General features: G+C 43.0%; 1 protein-coding gene across 1 annotated transcript in view; it reads right to left on the reverse strand.

Moving 5' to 3' along the window:
• The window catches only part of TTLL7 (tubulin tyrosine ligase like 7), a 166100-nt gene extending 161262 nt beyond the window's left edge, over positions 1-4838 (reverse strand). Inside the window, exon 1 of the mRNA XM_004369093.3 lies at positions 4731-4838. The gene's annotated coding sequence lies outside the window, so the exon portion shown is untranslated. The remainder of the gene's footprint in view (positions 1-4730) is intronic.
• Positions 4839-8241: the final 3403 nt, after the last annotated feature.

Consider the following 8241-nt stretch of genomic DNA (forward strand, 5'->3'; position numbering starts at 1 on the left):
GAGAAGGGAGAGGGTTGACATGTTGTGGGGTTGTTAACCAATGTCATAAAACAATATGTGTACTACTGTTTCATGAGAAGCTATTTGTTCTGTAAGCCCTCACCTGAAGTACAATTAAAAAAATAAAAATTAAAAAAAAGATAAAAGAGGAGAATTTATCACTCACTTTCCCAGAGCCTAAACAATCCTAACTCTCTGGTTTTGTCAACTACTCTGTGTGCTTTGGGCAACAGTGCTTTAGCAGATAAATGTCAAATGGGAACTAAAGGAATTATAGGCTACTGTGGAGTAAATAAGCAAGTCTATTTAAATGTAATAGTTTTCTACTGCAACTTAAAATAACCCTGGGGAAACTTGTTTGCTAAGCCTACTTCAACAGACAATACCTAAGTGGAAATAGATTTACCACTCTCCAAGAGCTTAAGAAAATTGTTTTTAATAATAGATTCTAACTATACAAGGGACAAATTCTGCACAAAATCCTCTGCCTACCTGAGCATCCAGCTTTCCCCTGTAATCTTTCTGTCAAGACTGGAAAAGGTGAGAGTTTCTTTTTGGTTTGTAACATGATGTTTTTATGGTTTCTTTCCAGGTCTCCTAAAACGGATGGTATGTTGTTAAGACCCTGCCTCTATGCTCCTGGTTAAGCCCTCAAGGAATGATCATGCTCCCTACTCCATTTCTACAGGCCCCCAGAGACACTTAATGGCCTCCCCACCTCAGTGGCTTCTCAGCCTCCACCTGGACCCAGGGAGGAGGCAAGACCAGGAGAAAGCTTGAATGGGTGGCTTGGTGGGCGAGTCAGAGACCTGGCCAATGTATGCTCCAAGAAGGGCCCCTGCCCTTTTTATCACAAGGAAGTAGCACCATGTATCCCTACAACAGACAGCATATGGGGGAAACTGAGGCACAGTGTCTCTCTTCCGCAAGGGCAATTTCCTCTAGTTGGAGGCTGCTTGGAGGGGCCCAACAGAATGTTGGAAATGTTATGCGTCTCCTAGTGGCCACTTTTCTCAAAGGATGTCTCTGGCAGTGTGCATGGGATCTTCCCACACACCCTTATATCTTGTACTCAGAGCTTCTGCCGAGAACTGGACGAAGGCCCCAAATCCCTGCCTTCACCTATCTGGATTCTCCAAATAAAAGTGTAAAACTGAGCTCATATCAATGCCTTGCATTACTAGGATACTGACACTGGAGACCTGAGAGTCTGACACAGGAGTAAGGAGGGAGCTAAAGTTTGAAGGAGATGGAGTTTGTGGGGGAGGGGCCTAGGGAGGGGATTGTATAGTTGAGGTCCACAAACACAACACTAAGACCAGAAAGTAGTCAATCACATATGCCCCTTCTCTGACATAAACTCTTGCTCACTCCCACCAAGCCTGCTGACCCTAAATGACTGTATTGCCTGCCTTTCTCCCAGCCCCTATGATTTAACTAGTCTTTTAATCAAAAGAAGAGGTCACCTGAAAAAGTATAATCTGAGGAGCCACAGAGAGGATTGGTATTATTAATTATTAACATGCAAATATTTTATACTTAATAAATAAATGTTCCAAAAAGATAAATACATAGAACCCAATAGTTTCAAAAACCTCCTTAAAATAGTCAAACTCTAAGAACTCGTACCGTTTAGTCCCTGGGTGGCACAAATGGTTAAGCACTGGACTACTAACCGAAAGGGTGGTGATTCTAAACCACCCAGAAGCACTTTGGAAGTAAAGCCTGGTGATCTGCTTCCGAAAGGTCACAGCCTTGAAAACCCTATGGAGTGCAGTTCTACTCTGCACACATGAGGCCACCATGAGTCAATAGCAACTTGACAACAACAATTTTGTAGAATTTAAAGTAAATATATATATACATATATATGTATGTATGCATAAAGTAAAGAGGAAAAGTTTTACTTGCATAGAAAACTTTTTCTGGATTTAGTCAACACCTGATCCTTTAGCTATCAGTACCCAGGAAATACATCACTTCTGGAAGGGAACTTGGGACAAGGGATACGGCGAGCATGAGCAAGGCCAGTCAAAGAGTAACTTGGCCTTCATAGAAATCTACACTAGATCTCCATGATTACTAGATCAGAACATATTTTACTGCCTGATATTCAAGGTTTTCTCTAATACAATGTCACAATATACCCAAACAGTACATGAGCACCTCTTAGCCAAACCTTTGTCTGGTTTTCTCTTTGCCTATCGAAATCCTTCCCATCTCTCAGAGATTGATTTAATTCACTTCCATCCATGAAGATTTCCCTGATCCTCTGATCACACCAGCTGCCACTAAGGCTTCCTTTTAAGGTGTTACCTATAGCACTTAAGTCTGTACCACCTTTTTCTGTTATTAAGCCAATTCTAAGTTATTTTGTTAATCACTCATGTGTAAGTAAATATCTCTCCAGCTAGACTGTAACTAAGTTCCTTGAATTCGGGAATCTAGATGGTCTGCAGACAGTAGTCATCTGACAAATACATACGTAGACAAAGGAAGTGCAGTTCTAAAGCCAGGTTGTTATTAAATGCATATGCTCAGCTATGCTATCTAAATAAAATATAAAAGGTTGCTGCTGACCCTCCATCACTTGGCCATGGGCTTTCCTTTAAAAATAAATAGCAGTGGTGTTATATTTTTGCTTATTCATTCATACCAGTTCTGCCATTCCCCGTGGGATTAAACAGATTGGATTTCAAGATGCCTCACTAAAGTTCAGAATATAGTCTATTGCCACTAAAGAACAAAAATAAATGATCTCCTAGGAATCAAATTTAAGACTCATCACAGGACCCTACTTATAGTCTTGTCTGAACAACGAAAGTAAATGTATGCCTCCATTTTATGTCCTTATTCAGGCAGTAGGCTTTAATCTATCACTATTCCCATTAACTTAAAAGACTTCTCCAGTGCAAATGGTTCAATATTTTAGAAATGATGGATTAAGATGACTATGTTCCCGTCTGCCATCAAATACTATTCCAGTACTCAGAGATAATGAGCATTTGTACTATAGCAACCCACCTCCTGAGACATCAACCAGAGTTGCATATCTTAAGAGAAAATCCATAAATCAGAAATGAAAGCAAGTCAATTGGCCCACCAAAGGAAAAAGCAAGATCTAGCATCCATCACTTTTGAGGAAGGAGCACACAAGGTCAATATAATTGTTGACTCTGAAGGGCAGGGCAAAAACAAGTCAATTCACTTTCCCATTGTACAGAATTATATTTTGCTACAGCACATGATCTTTAAAATAGGTGCGGTAGCAGTTAAGAATCAGTGCTTTCCATATTCCACCACTTACTAGCTGTGTAATCTTGAACTTTCCCTGTATTTCAGTTCCTTAGTCTATAAAATAGAGTTGTCACCTGCTATTCTAAATCACAGAGTTGTAATGAATCAAATAGCACAATGCGAGGCTGGGTTTATTTGTCACCTATCATGAGGTGCATATTAGTCACACACCCTATGAAAACAGTTTAGAACTAGGTAACTGTTCTGACTGCCAATGTTTCCCTGACTGCAAATGTTTCCCTAATGTTTAAAACAGAGAAAAAGATTTGCAGATTTCTTTCTATTTTCCAAATTGATTTCTCCAACACTTGAGCAGCCACCATATACCACTGCCAAAAATGTGTTGATCATCTCCTGTTATGACCTAGCTCTCCTATACAGTGTTGACCAGATATTATTTTTTGACATATGCTTTCGAAGAAAATAGATTTTTTTTTTTTACATGATTCAACGAATGCTCTTACTTTCATACTAAAAGAACAACAATTCCATATACAGGAAGTTTACAGGTTATTGCTGTTTTATTTACTCCTATGAAAACTAATTATACGCTTAATATCGAATAGACCATATGTATGTATGTGTATACACACACACACAGTTGAACACACTATTCATTAACACAGTAGAAGGCACATGGGCTTTGGACTCAGAGAGACCTGTATTCAAATTCCGATTTTGTGACCTTGACAATGTAATTTAACTCCTCCGCACCTCACTTTACAATTTGGTTCTCGGTTGTTGTGATGATTTAATGAAATGATATCTATTAAAGTAAGTGCCTAGGCTCTGAAAGCATTATTTCCTATCCTCCCTTAAAACCTTTTCCTCCTGTGCCAGGACCAATCAAACCGATCCCCAAATACAAGACAACTTCGACATTGCATCTTTCACACACATTAGTGAGGGCAATGCTTTGCGATGTAAAAATAAAGTGAAAGACGGCATGAATTAGGCATACAATGGAGCAAGAAGTGAAGAAACTGGGAGGTATTGACTAGGGCCCCTAACCTTCACTCGCAAGTGTGAAAAAGACTTTAAAGAATGCACCGCCACACTCACGAAGGTTTATACCAGGATGTGGAATCGGACAAAATTACAGAACAAGCCAGCAGGGAGCCTCCCTGTCACCCCGCCCAACCCCGCCCGCCCAGGTCTCTCATCTAGAGCCTTGAAACTGAGGTACGAGCACAGCAACTGACCTCGTTCCCCATCCTGCCCCATCCCCCATTCTGCCCAAACCTCTTGGGGCATAAATGGTGCTGAATCATTAGCACTAACAACAGCAGCTCCCCGTTCTGCTGTTCCCACCGGGAGACAGTGTTCCCAGAGCAGTGACCCCCTCCAAGCGTCCCGGGGTGGTGGCCGAGTTCCTCCGGGCGTGAGGACGGTGAAAGAGGGTCGGGGAAAAATTGGGGCAGCACGTTACTCACCAAGGGTTAGGATAGCCCAGCCCCGGTCCTTGCCTCCCCGCTGCGGGCGGTCCCTCTGCTGCCTGGCTCCGCCGCCGGCTGTCGCCCCGGGCCCGGGCAACCTGCGCTGGTGGTCCGGTGCTCCCCTCCGCCCGCTCACCGCCCGCGGCAGCCAAGGCTCGGGGCTCTAGCGCTAGACCCCGAGCAGCTGGAGCAGCTGGAGCAGCTGTCGCTGCCGAAGTGGGCGGTGGCTACCGACGGGCCAGACCATTCGCCGGCTGCGACCGGGGGTGCGCGACGTGCAGCGAGGAGCGGGCGCCAGGGCGTCGAAGGCCGGCGACGGTTGGGAGGAACCAAGGACGTAAGGGAATCCTCTACGCCAGCTACGCCAGTAGGGCCGGGGGACCGAGGGGCCAACAGAGCAGCAGGGGCTTTTCCTCGTTGTTTACTGAAGGTAGTCTTTCGGCTTTTCTGCGCAGCTCTCCCCCCCCACCCGTTTACCTTGGTCCCGCTCCGAGCTCCTTTAGAACGCGGCAAACAGAGGACCTAGTAACGGGAGCGCCTGGGCGGGTCCCCTCATAAGGAGATGCGAGCGGCGCTGCCCAGAGCCACGCGCTTCCAGTCACTTCCTTGTCCATCTTGAGTCCCTGTTCCCTTACCATGTACATCTTGCTCCCAGAGTGGGGCATCTTGAGTGTTTGAAGGGGCTCCTCAGATCTCTTATCTCAGCATCTTTGTCGAGCAAAGAATAGAAGGGTATCCAAGGCCAACTTGGAAGTTGGAAGATAAAATCAGATGGGCCCCCAGCCTGAAGTGCTTTGTAGTCAGTTCTGAATCACAGTTACTGCTACCCAAATGTCCAACCATAGCAGCTGGAAAATATAAATTTAGGGAAAACTTTTAATATGTAATAGATCTATAAAAGTTTATTAAACAAATTCAAGAATATTTGAGGTTCATTGTTCACCAGTTTAGAGATTAGCGTCTTAGGAATAGGGAGGCAGCCACGTCCTCATAAGAAATGAACTTTATAGAACTGGAAGAAGTCCCCTCACATGACATTCTTAGGCTTTTGTGAAGGCCTTTTTATGGCTCCTGTCCCTCTCACAACCAGGGTTACACAGGTTCATTTGGGGCCATGGTGGAGATGAAGACAAGTGTATAGTTTTCCTTACAGAAAGAAAGAAAAAACAGAGTTGACGACTACCTATAAAATATAACTCAAGGGAATTAAAAAGAAAAAGACGAAAAAAGCCCTTCAGATGCCTCCCAGGCAATATGAAATTCCACAGTTAAAAGCTATTTTCTCTGGATTAAGGTTATGTCCTCTTTTTAGTAAATTAACATAAATTGAGCATCTATTTTGGGCCAAACGCTGTACTGAGTACTTTTAGTTGTATTCCTTCGTTTATTCTTCTCAAAACTCTTGTGAGATTGGTAATATGTCCATATTTTTTAAATGCAGAAACCAAGCTTGGAGAGTTTGTTGTACTGGGTCAAAGTCTCATAATTATACGTGGCAGAGGAGGCATTGCAGCCTGGGGTTTTTGACTCCAAGTCTAGAGGCCTTCCGCTGGAATGGCTCTGGGAAAGATATACATAAAGCCTTATCACATCCATGATTGGCCCTTGAACGTGAGTTTACCTATTCTTCCTTTGTGAAAACCAGGTTTCATGAGAAGGCCACTTAGATTATCTAAGGTGGACATCACATTGAAGTAGGAATAGGGACCAGAAAGAAGAAGCTGGGTTAGCCTGGAAATATTAGTGTCAGAAATGCACCGTTAATGTCACGTGAGGTTCAAGAGGGATTCTCCACTACTTTTTCTTAGTCGCTTTTACACTATCATTCTTCCAATCCAGATGAGAAGGAAGGGGCAAGGGTTTTTAAATGAACCCCAATGTCATGGGTCCTCAGATACCTCATCAGAATTTAAAGAAAAACTAACAAGGACGTTAACAACTCTCGCATCACCTCGAGAAAGCTTTTTGAGAAATCAGGAATAAAATTAAATTGTTTCCATATAGTGTGCCATTGTTATTATGTTAACTGTTGTTATAAATATTCTCACATCAATACTAGCACAAGAGAAATCCCCAGAGCTCCACGTTGCCAGGAAGCAGGAAGCAAGGGCACTCGCTCCCCAGCGGAGCCAGTCAGCGGTGACTCAGGACTAGAGTGACTTCGATCTCGGAAATGTATGATTCTTCTTTCTACAAACGATTGTCTCACTTTCAAAGGGGACCACAACAGTCATAGAACAGGAATAGATGAAATGCATTTTGAGTTGGTACTGTATGTCAGAAGGTGTCCTGGATGAGTGGGATATAGGAAACAAGGATAAAGTCTTGGGGGGTCACCTGAGACCAAACTGGGATTTAGAACCTGATCATTTATAGACCTGGTGGACTGGTGACATCTTGGCCATCTGTTTAAGTTGCCATTCTTGGAGCATGTGTTTCTGAATGAGGAAGGAAGGGGAATTCTTGTGCTGATGGTCTTAGGAAACTGTCAAAAAGAGCACAGAAAATGAGTGTGGTGTCTGCATTTCCCTGCTCTCTACCTAGAGTCTTCGAATGATTTTGAACCCTCTGGAGAAAAGAATTAGGGCCAGAAACTGAGAAATCATTTTCACAAAACAGTGAGATTTCAAGTCTAAGAAGTACCACTTTGGCCCTGGTGACAAGGTACAGCACAGAGCTGGAGACAGGGCCATTCTGTCACCCAGTCTGGCCCAGACCTCTACACAGCTTTGCCCCAGTAAGGAACTACTCTGCCCGGAGAGGGCTTATTCTCTCATGAAGGACACTGGTGGCCTATACAGGTCAAAGTAACTTGACTTGGTCCCAGAGTAGTAGAGCATGAGTGGAAGTATTCCTGAGCATCCTGGAGATACCACTGAGGATTTCCTCTTATAAACAAGGGAGACTGGGTGGAGAAGATGATTGTTAAATTTAAGAACTATCATTATTTAGGCATTGAAATTGAAGTAAATTCGTTATGTATTCACAGACCAGCATGACCTGGGAGCAGTCAGATGATGTTCTTTCAAAATGATACTAGCAAGCAGAGAACTAGAGAAAAAGAGATACTTAATGCCTCTGACAAAACTGCTGTGTAGGCCACACAATGCTGAACCTTGATTCAAGAATATTTACTAGGTACCTACTACATGTTGTCTTGCTAAGGCATGTGATGACTGACCTTAACATCCTAAGTTTCTCGTGCTGAGGAGGGTATTTCCTAGTGTTGTTTCTGTTTGCTTGCTTTTAACTAACACTTTTTAAATCATTAGTATATTTAAGTACTATTATCATGTGAGGTAAGTACTATTGTCACTCCCATTTTATAGATGAAGAAACTGAGAATTATAACAACTAATTTGTCAACAGTAACAGCTACAAAGAGACAAAGCTGGGTTTCAAACCCAAACCAATACATGGCATTGCTCTCAACATAGTTTTATTGCCTCCTGCTACACAGAAAGCAGGGTGTACATTGGATGTTTCTGTGCAGTAGAAAATTTATTGT

The sequence above is a fragment of the Trichechus manatus genome, unplaced genomic scaffold (assembly GCF_000243295.1).
Source record: "Trichechus manatus latirostris isolate Lorelei unplaced genomic scaffold, TriManLat1.0 scaffold00003, whole genome shotgun sequence".
Lineage (NCBI taxonomy): Eukaryota > Metazoa > Chordata > Mammalia > Sirenia > Trichechidae > Trichechus > Trichechus manatus.